Raw genomic sequence first — 10,518 nt, forward strand, 5'->3', positions numbered from 1 at the left:
GTGATCTTGCCTAAAACAATGGATTTTTTGTTAAGAATTTCCTTTATTTCCACTCACTTTCTACTTTAATGGTCTTTTCCATTCCTATAGTCCTTTGGACCTCCCCTCTACATGCTAGGTGTGATGCTGCCTAAGTCATAAATTGATCCATTAATAGAGCTATGAGATCATTAACATTTACCTGGTTGAATTTTTGTTGTTTAACAGTTTTAATGGCAGCACTGGAATTGAAAGTGGTTGTCCAGGGGCATTCAAAGAAGGCAAAACCTAAATAAGGTGGTAACTGTTAGCTCTTTGAGTTCACTATCTTTCTCACCTGTTTCAAGGGATGGGGGTGAATTCTTCTTGACGCTAAGCTCCATACTTTTTTATGTTTGAACTCCTAATCTAATTGGCTTTGCTTTACAGGGCAGGTCATCAGCTGGGTTGGCAGAGTCTTATGCCAGTGTAAAGTTCAACAAACAGGTTTGTCTGGAACCCTGTTGAGTTGGTGTATTTGCCCAGAGTCCAGCTGAACTGGCAGAAGGGTCAGCCCAGAGCCAACCCCCTAAACTTTCAGACCAAGTTCCTCAGATGGAAATCTCAGCAAGTTTCCAGGAGAACTGTTGGTGGTACATAGAATCTTCCTGTGGCCAGAATCATCTCTTACTGTCTCTAACATCTCTTACTGTCCAAACACTAATGTGCACATAACTGTTAGTCTTTAGTGTACATAAAGCTACTGCTAACAGAGAGAGGTGGAAAAAGCCACAAAGATTGGTGGGCATGAGTCAAGTATTTAGAGGCTGTTAAAGCATTCACTACTTTAAGAATACTCCCTTGATGGTGTGAGTTGATCAGAAAATGTGTTTCATCAGAACTAGGTTACCTCTCAACCTCAATAAAACATCTGTGCAAGGAGCTATACTGTAAAACACACAATCCCCAATTCCAGACATCCCTTTTAGGTGAAAGTTTGGCTCTGAGAAGCCCAAGGCCTTAGCAAACAGGATCTTTAAATTCTAAACAGTCAAGTACACCACTTTCTGATATACCTATTTACTTTTCATCTAAGAGCTATTTTCCCAGATTAAAGATATCTAGCAAAATTATAAATTCTTAAAACTTGTTATGTGTCCTGAGGAACCAGCTTGGTATGACTATCAGGTTAGAAACTCTAAAATAATGCCAGAGAGAAATGTGAGGTCTAACTCACTTGCAGGCGGATTTGGGTGGACTGGGGTGTGGGTTAACTCAATTTGAGACTAATGTCCTATCAAACTGCTGCAAAACCTCAGGGCAATGACCACCTAGAAATACAATAGCCACAACAGGGAAATTCCCAGTTCAATAAGATCAGTAAGAAGTGCACGTAAATGCAAGGGTTCTCCGGTTGAACAGAATCCTCCAAAAGATTAAACATTCTGGGGTGCCTGGGTGGCTCAGTGGGTTAAAACCTCTGCCTTTGGCTCAGGTCATGATCCCAGAGTCCTGGGATTGAGCCCCACATTGGGCTTTCTGCTCAGAGGGAACCTGCTTCCTCCTCTCTATGTACCTGCTTCTCTGCCTACTTTTGATCTCTGTCAAATAAATAAATAAAATCTTAAAAAAAAAATTAAGCATTCCAAGATTGTTTCACTGAAAGCCTCCTTGTAAAAAACTAATAAAAAAGTTAAATATGGAAGAGGTACTAAACAAAAGACTATAAGACTCTTTGCTCCTTTGAGCACTCATTGCAGCTTGAATTGATTTTCTACTCTGAAAAGATGACAGCCATAAACAGAAGACTACCAAATTCATGGCATTACTAACACCCTCATATCTACCTCCACAGGATGGCTCCCAAATGATCCCCTCCCAGAGTTGATGAGACTGGCTGGTTTCTGACAAACTGGCACATTAGTCCCTTAAACAGCCAAGTGGAAATTCTGGTAAATTCCAGGACCCGCAGAAGCAGTCTTGAAATCAACTGGCAGAATCCAGGAATGGGTGGAAACCCTTAGCAGAATCAGCACCTTCTGAATCTCTGTCCACAGTGCTTGGTCCAGAGAGGATGATAAAATTTAAGCATTGTCTCATCCTTTTCAAATCCAGATCCATTGCTGTTGATCCTTTTTCTCACAGAGATAGCTATTGCCCTCTTGCTGGTGGCATCCTGCATAACCGCTCTCAGCTTTTGCCTGCTTGGGTTGTGAGTCTGGTTGGTTCCTTCCTTCGGCTCTCCCTGTGAGTGACTCTGGATCTTGGGAGGTCGTATCAGTTGAATCTTCTTTAAGGACTCTGGGAGCACAGAAGGGGTATTATTCTATATGCCAGAAATCCTTAAAATTTAAACTACGCACCCAAAGAGAGGGAAGCAAATTGAGGCTCATGTGGTTGGATTAGCCTATGATGTCCTTTCTTGTAAACACGAGTCTGAGAAACTGAGAGCCACTGTCCTGACAAATCTTAACAGAACTAGAAATGCAGGTCTTGAGGCAATTCAAAATTCTCCTACTCCTTTACCCTTCTCCAAGCCTCTCCTATTTATAGAAAAGGGCTTATAAATCATTGGCTTTAGGAAAGCAAAGTCCTTCTTGGAAGAACTTGCTTTCTTTCTCTGTCCTCAAAGTTACACACCTTACCATGTCTTTGAAATATAAACACAGGCCACAAGTGCCTGAGACTGAGGGAAACAAGGGCAAAAAGGCCTTCTTAAAACACAAACTGCTAAAGGGCTCTTGTCCCTAAATTCTAGCACAGTGCCCTTAATAATTCCAGAGACAAATACAGATCTTAACATTTTCTCCATAAATACTAGTGGCTCTGGGGTCTTTGCACCAGTCTGTATGTCCACGAATATACATTGTCAATGTGTGATATTTTTCTCTCTGGATGGTTTTGCCAAAATTAATTTGTAAAGAGCTCTATTTCCTTGGTTTGAACATAAACACTTATGAGGACTGGGCATTCTAAATCTCCCAGAAAGATTGAAACTGACCCACATGTATTTCATCTTCACATGATCTGATCAAATATTTGGTTATGAGTTTAAGTAAAATAGGCATATCCTATTGCTTTATCATTTATTATTTACCTAAAATTAGAAATTTCAGGTGCCTGGGTTTACTAAAAAGTCAAGCAAATAGATGTTATCTCTGTTATAAAATGTTACAGGAAAGAGCTTGGGAGGATGATGGTCTTTGATGTGTCATAAGGTTCTTAAAAATTATTTTAATTACAGTTAATTAACACACTGTATTATATTAGTTTCATGCACACAGTATAGTAATTCAATACTTCCATACATCACCTGTGCACATCAGGACAAGTACCGTCCTTAATCCCCATCACCTATTTCACTCAAGCTTCCCCATGTCTCATTAAGTTTTATGGGCAATCTCAGCTAAATCATTAGGAACAAGTACATTGAAGCAACATAAAAAAATACAAAATTTTAGCTAAAGTTTTAAATAGTTTCCCCAAATGTTCCCCCAAATAGTTTCCCCTTAAAACCTTAAGGTTTTGCTGAGATAGATCACCTGCTGAAGTAATCTGTATTCAATAAATATCTAGATCATTTTCAAGCAACATAAAATACTAAAGTATTAATGAATAAACATAGGTTTATCTACTTTTGGTTTCCTTATTGCAGACAAACTGAAGATAAATATGGTCCTGGTCATAAATGTATTTTGTGCTTTTCTGAAAGATTGTTTTAGGAAGAAGCACACATTTCCAGAAATTATGAAATGTATTCATAAGTTTTCCAATCTAATCAATGTTGACTAATAGTTCACAACTGCTTGCTTGCTAGCTTTCTTTAAAAATGAAGGTTTCTACATCCGCAAATCAGTCAATGTGATACAACACATCAATAAAAGAAAGAACAAGAACCATATGATACTCTCAATAGATGCTGAAAAAGCATTTGACAAAGTACAGCATCCCTTCCTGATCAAACCTCTTCAAAGTGTAGGGATAGAGGGCACATACCTCAATATCATCAAAGCCATCTATGAAAAACCCACCGCAAATATCATTCTCAATGGAGAAAAACTGAAAGCTTTTCCACTAAGGTCAGGAACACGGCAGGGATGTCCATTATCACCACTGCTATTCAACATAGTACTAGAAGTCCTAGCCTCAGAAATCAGACAACAAAAGGAAATTAAAGGCATCAAAATCGGCAAAGAAGAAGTCAAATTATCACTCTTCGCAGATGATATGATACTCTATGTGGAAAACCCAAAAGACTCCACTCCAAAACTGCTAGAACTTGTACAGGAATTCAGTAAAGTGTCAGGATATAAGATCAATGCACAAAAATCAGTTGCATTTCTCTACACCAACAACAAGACAGAAGAAAGAGAAATTAAGGAGTCAATCCCATTTACAATTGCACCCCAAACCATAAGATACCTAGGAATAAACCTAACCAAAGAGGCTAAGAATCTATACTCAGAAAACTATAAAGTACTGATGAAAGAAATTGAGGAAGACACAAAGAAATGGAAAAATGTTCCATGCTCCTGGATTGGAAGAATAAATATTGTGAAAATGTCTATGCTACCTAAAGCAATCTACACATTTAATGCAATTCCTATCAAAGTACCATCCATCTTTTTCAAAGAAATGGAACAAATAATTTTAAAATTTATATGGAACCAGAAAAGACCTCGAATAGCCAAAGGGATATTGAAAAAGAAAGCCAAAGTTGGTGGCATCACAATTCCGGACTTCAAGCTTTATTACAAAGCTGTCATCATCAAGACAGCATGGTACTGGCACAAAAACAGACACATAGACCAATGGAACAGAATAGAGAGCCCAGAAATAGACCCTCAACTCTATGGTCAACTAATCTTCGACAAAGCAGGAAAGAATGTCCAATGGAAAAAAGACAGCCTCTTCAATAAATGGTGTTGGGAAAATTGGACAGCCACGTGCAGAAAAATGAAATTGGACCATTTCCTTACACCACACACAAAAATAGATTCAAAATGGATTAAGGACCTCAATGTGAGAAAGGAATCCATCAAAATCCTTGAGGAGAACACAGGCAGCAACCTCTTCGACCTCAGCCGCAGCAACATCTTCCTAGGAACATCGCCAAAGGCAAGGGAAGCAAGGGCAAAAATGAACTTTTGGGATTTCATCAAAATCAAAAGCTTTTGCACAGCAAAGGAAACAGTTAACAAAACCAAAAGACAACTGACAGAATGGGAGAAGATATTTGCAAACGACATATCAGATAAAGGACTAGTGTCCAAAATCTATAAAGAACTTAACAAACTCAACACCCAAAGAATAAATAATCCAATCAAGAAATGGGCAGAGGACATGAACAGACGTTTCTGCAAAGAAGACATCCAGATGGCCAACAGACACATGAAAAAGTGCTCCATATCACTCGGCATCAGGGAAACACAAATCAAAACCACAATGAGATATCACCTCACACCAGTCAGAATGGCTAAAATCAACAAGTCAGGAAATGACAGATGCTGGCAAGGATGCAGAGAAAGGGGAACCCTCCTACACTGTTGGTGGGAATGCAAGCTGGTGCAACCACTCTGGAAAACAACATGGAGATTCCTCAAAATGTTGAAAATAGAACTGCCCTATGACCCAGCAATTGCACTACTGGGAATTTACCCTAAAGATACAAACGTAGTGATCCAAAGGGGCACGTGCACCCGAATGTTTATAGCAGCAATGTCCACAATAGCCAAACTATGGAAAGAACCTAGATGTCCATCAACAGATGAATGGATAAAGAAGAAGTGGTATATATACCCAATAGAATACTATGCAGCCATCAAAAGAAACGAAATCTTGCCATTTGCGACAACATGGATGGAACTAGAGCGTATCATGCTTAGCGAAATAAGTCAAGCGGAGAAAGACAACTATCATATGATCTCCCTGATATGAGGAAGTGGTGATGCAACATGGGGGCTTAAGTGGGTAGGAGAAGAATCCATGAAACAAGATGGGATAGGGAGGGAGACAAACCATAAGTGACTCTTAATCTCACGAAACAAACTGTGGGTTGCTGGGGGGAGGGGGTTGGGAGAAGGGGGGTAGGGTTATGGACATTGGGGAGGGTATGTGCTTTTGGGTAAATTGGAAGGGGAGATGAACCATGAGAGACTATGGACTCTGAAAAACAATCTGAGGGGTTTGAAGTGGCGGGGGGGTAGGAGGTTGGGGTACCAGGTGGTGGGTATTATAGAGGGCACAGCTTGCATGGAGCACTGGGTGTGGTGAAAAAATAATGAATACTGTTTTTCTGAAAATAAATAAATTGGAAAAAAAAATTGCAAAACAAACAAACAAAAAAAAGAAGGTTTCTAAAAAAAAATAAGACAAAACAAAGAAGTGACGGTTTCTAAGGGTTAAGAATTCCAAACTTCCTGGAATTGTCTCAATGTACTAAGCAGACTTCTGGAAATAATATGAGAAACAACCCAGAATGTAAGGAAAGTAAGATGTGTGTGTTTTTTTTTTTAAAGATTTTATTTATTTACTTGACAGAGAGAGAGAGAGAGCACAAGTAAGCAGAGAGACAGACAGAGGGTGGGGGAAGCAAGCTTCCTGCTGAGCAGAGAGCCAGATGCGGGACTTGATCCCAGGACCCTGGGACCATGACCTGAGCTGAAGGCAGAGGCTTATCCCACTGAAACACCCAGGTGCCCAAAATGTGTGTTTTTAGTAAGAAAATATATGAAGAATGAAAGTATATTTTTGATGGGAAAAATGGCATTTTGTCCTAAGGGAGACTGGTCATCCAAAGAGGGTAAACTCAGGTGTCAGGGTTGTTCAATCATTAAGTGTCTGCCTTCAGCTCGGGTCCTGATCTCTGGGTTTTGGGATCAGGCCCTGCAGCTTGCTCCCTGCTTGATGGAGAGTCTGTTCTCTCTCTCTCTGTACTATCTGTCTCAAATAAATAAATAAAATATTAAAAAACAAACAAAGAGGGCTAACTCAGGACAAAATCTGAGTGTAAAAAATAAAGTTGTAGGGGCGCCTGGGTGGCTCAGTGGGTTAAAGCCTCTGCCTTTGGCTCAGGTCATGATCTCAGGGTCCTGGGATCAAGCCCTGCATCGGGCTCTCTGCTCAGAGGGAGCCTGCTTCCTCCTCTCTCTCTGCCTCCCTTTCCACCTACTTGTGATCTCTGGCTGTCAAATAAATAAAATCTTAAAAAAATAATAAATAAAAATAAAGTTGTAGAAGTTTGTACAAAGGAGATCTTAAGAAAATAATGTTATGTGTGATCAGTGTAAGGACCTATTTAGAAACTGTCCCTGCTCCCCTTCCCCCAGGGAAATTACTCTGAGACAAGTCCCAGAAACAAGTTTCAGGTATCAAAGCCCAGATACAAAGGTGGGTCAGGCCAGGTGGAGACGTCAGATCAGTAGGGGGATGCATACTGTCTCCCTGGTTACCAAGGAGTATGGGACCCACCCTTTGGGAAACTTTTAGGCACCAATCCCAATCAAGGTGCAATAGGCTGGTTCAAATGTCTACTAGGGTAAATTGTAACTCAATTGGTCACCTAGCATCGCTCTGGAGTTTCCTGTGTGTGTTACAATCTCATTGGCCACCTGATCGTGGCCAGGCCGGATCACATGGCCTTTGCCCTTAAAAGCTAGTCTGTGAAACAGAGAGGGGCCGCCCTCTCTTGTAAGAGGTGCGTCCTTGAACGTTCGGTTAGATTCTTGACGCTTGGCGCAAAATAAAGCTTTGCTTGACCTTCGCTTTATATCAGTCTCGCTCCTTTAATCACGGACCCATTATTGGGGCATAACAGTCAGGTCTGACTGAGATTGGAATAAAGAATTTTCATATCAAAAGTAACCTGGTACAGCATTAGATTTTGGTCTTCTCTCTGCTAAAAGGACAAATAGTTTGTGGTTTTTGTTTGTTTGTTTGTATTCTTTAGGGTTTTGTCTGCTTAAGTCTCTAGAATCTTCTAAAGGTTTTGTTAAATTAGTTCGGCTTTTTTTGTACATCATATTTCATGGGAAGTATTGTCAAAGAAAGCTTCATACTAAGTTTTCTTGATATTGTGTTTATAAAATTGTGGCACATCTAGATAAAGTCCCTTCTGGTTCTAAAAAGAATTGTCTCTCCTTGCCAGATTTAAGCTATCCTGATGTCCTTGTAACATGGCTCCAATCTGCTCTGAATCAGAGAAATTAAGGAAAGTAAACATGGCAGTGTATTAAACAAAGGGTCTTAACTATGGGAAAAACCAGTACAGGCACTTGATTCTTCCAGGCTCCCTGAGAAATCCCATTTCTCATGGTTTTTGTATTTTTCATTCCTTCACCCACCATAGGGCATTTGAGATGACTCAAATTATAAATTGACGTCAGTGGGGTGACTTCTATAATAGTACAAAATGGTTTTCCATCAATGTCCATAATCCTGGAAAATTGTTATTTCTCCAAAGGCTTCCTGCTTCTTCCCTCTGGATCCTTTGAACACCTGCAGATGGATTTCATTCCACTGTCACTTAGTATGGACTGTGACTATGCCCTTGTCACTGTTCATATATTTTCTAGCTGGGTTAAAACCTTTCTCTGCTATGAGGCTCATGCCCTCACTGTGGCAAAGACACTGTTAAAAATGAGTTTCCCCCTTGGGACATCCCTTCTGTGATCTCCAGTGACCCAAGCACCTACCTCACTGGACAAATCATAACAACCTTTAAGAAATCATGCAAACTTCCTGGAATTGTCTCAATGTACTAACTTCTGATGATCTTTCATGTGTGAGTCTCCAATGTCTGATGCTCAAGTCTGTCAACACCAGGCTACAGAAACCTTCTTAGATCACAATTAAAGGGTCCTCTCAGTCACAGGTTATAGCCTGCTGATTAGGTATTTTAGACACAACATCAGAGGAAGATAGCCCTGGAACCTTGCAGTAGAAGACAGACATTACCTAGTGCTCCTGCTGTAAAATTAAAGGTTGAAACTTGTACACATCACAAAGCTGCAGAAGTTTCCACCTGACACCTGGTCCTGACCAGACACTGAAGTTTCTGAATCAGATTGAGAGAAAGAGAAGTGATGAGGGGACAGAAGGCTGGCTGAGGACAAAGCAAAAGGCTGACATCTTGCAACCTCACCCCCACCCCCACTCCTGGGTGAGACATATGTGACATTCTTTAGCCTACCCATCTTAATGTTAATACCTTGCTAGAGGGCAAAACAACCTTGGCAATGGCAAGGCCTCTGATGTCCAGTATCTTGTAGGTCCTCTTTAGCATATGAAAGTTCTATTGAAACCTCCCTTTTCCTTATTTCCCCCACCTCCATGGTACATAACCTGCCATCCCTCACAACCCCGAGGCAGCAGCAGCTCTTTCTGTCCACAGGTCCTGTCCCTGTGCTTTAATAAACCACCATTTTGCACCAAAGGTATCTCAAGAATTCTTTCTTGGTCATCGGCTCTGGACCTCACCTTACCGAATCTCCCCTATATTCTAGAACTTCATCAGAAGTAGCTGATATCCAAATAGAGTGATTTCCCCTAAACAGGGATTCAAAACTTAATTCTTTAACAAAATATGAAATCATTTCTCCTTCTTTTCTTTTCATTTTCTCTGGTAATGTCCTGTATCTGTCAGGTCATTGACATGGGGGTAACCTCTGGAATTTAGAGCAAACTTTTATTTCAAGGTAGCAGGAAATATAACACTAGTCCTAAATTTTCTCAGGGCAAATAATACATCTCATTGGTTGACTCCCCTAAATTTACATCCAGAGTTAATAGAGATTAACAAGAAACCACCAGGATTCACTCCTGTGGCTGGCCCTACTTCCCTGGTTAGGGATAAATCTAAATGAGGAATGATCAAGACCTTCTCTTTCATTCTTGGAATTGTTGCAGAATCCCTTCTAAAGCAATGGCTCCCCAACAAAAATCCTTAGACTCTGGCCAAAGCAATTCTTGAAAGTAAGATAGCCCTTGATTATGACTTAGCTGAGCAAGACTGGATCTGTGCTGTAGGCAACACTATTACCCAGATAAACACTACTGGGGAAGTCAAAATCCAAAAACATCAGATCATTGTGTAAGCCATGTGGCTTACCAGAGTGACTCCTTCAGCAGGGTCTTTCTTATTTATCTGATTTTAATTGCTTTGAGTCTTGGGAACTATGGCATCAAATAGCTCTTCAAACATGGGGAATTATCATGTTTACAGGCACATTAACAATCTGGCTCTTGTATCATGTTCCCTCAAAAGCTTGACATGAAAATTTAAAGCCAGTAACCTCCAACCTAGTGATCTTTCTAAGTCTGGAACATCACAGAAGAATGAAGAAAATGACCAACTCAAAAATTGTAAACCTGAAGTGGTAACCTGTGACTATCACAAGGGTTAAGCAAAAAGGTCAGGAAGTGTAAATGCTATGCTGAAGAACATGAGAAACTGAGAACTTCAGAGCAGTTGCTGAAAGTGGTGTTAATGCCTTCAATTTTGATCCCAGCTCTCGGTTCAGCTGAGAGTCTGATGAAAAAAGGCAGGGTTGTTGAAAAGGA

Source organism: Neovison vison, chromosome 4 (assembly GCF_020171115.1).
Source record: "Neovison vison isolate M4711 chromosome 4, ASM_NN_V1, whole genome shotgun sequence".
NCBI lineage: Eukaryota > Metazoa > Chordata > Mammalia > Carnivora > Mustelidae > Neogale > Neogale vison.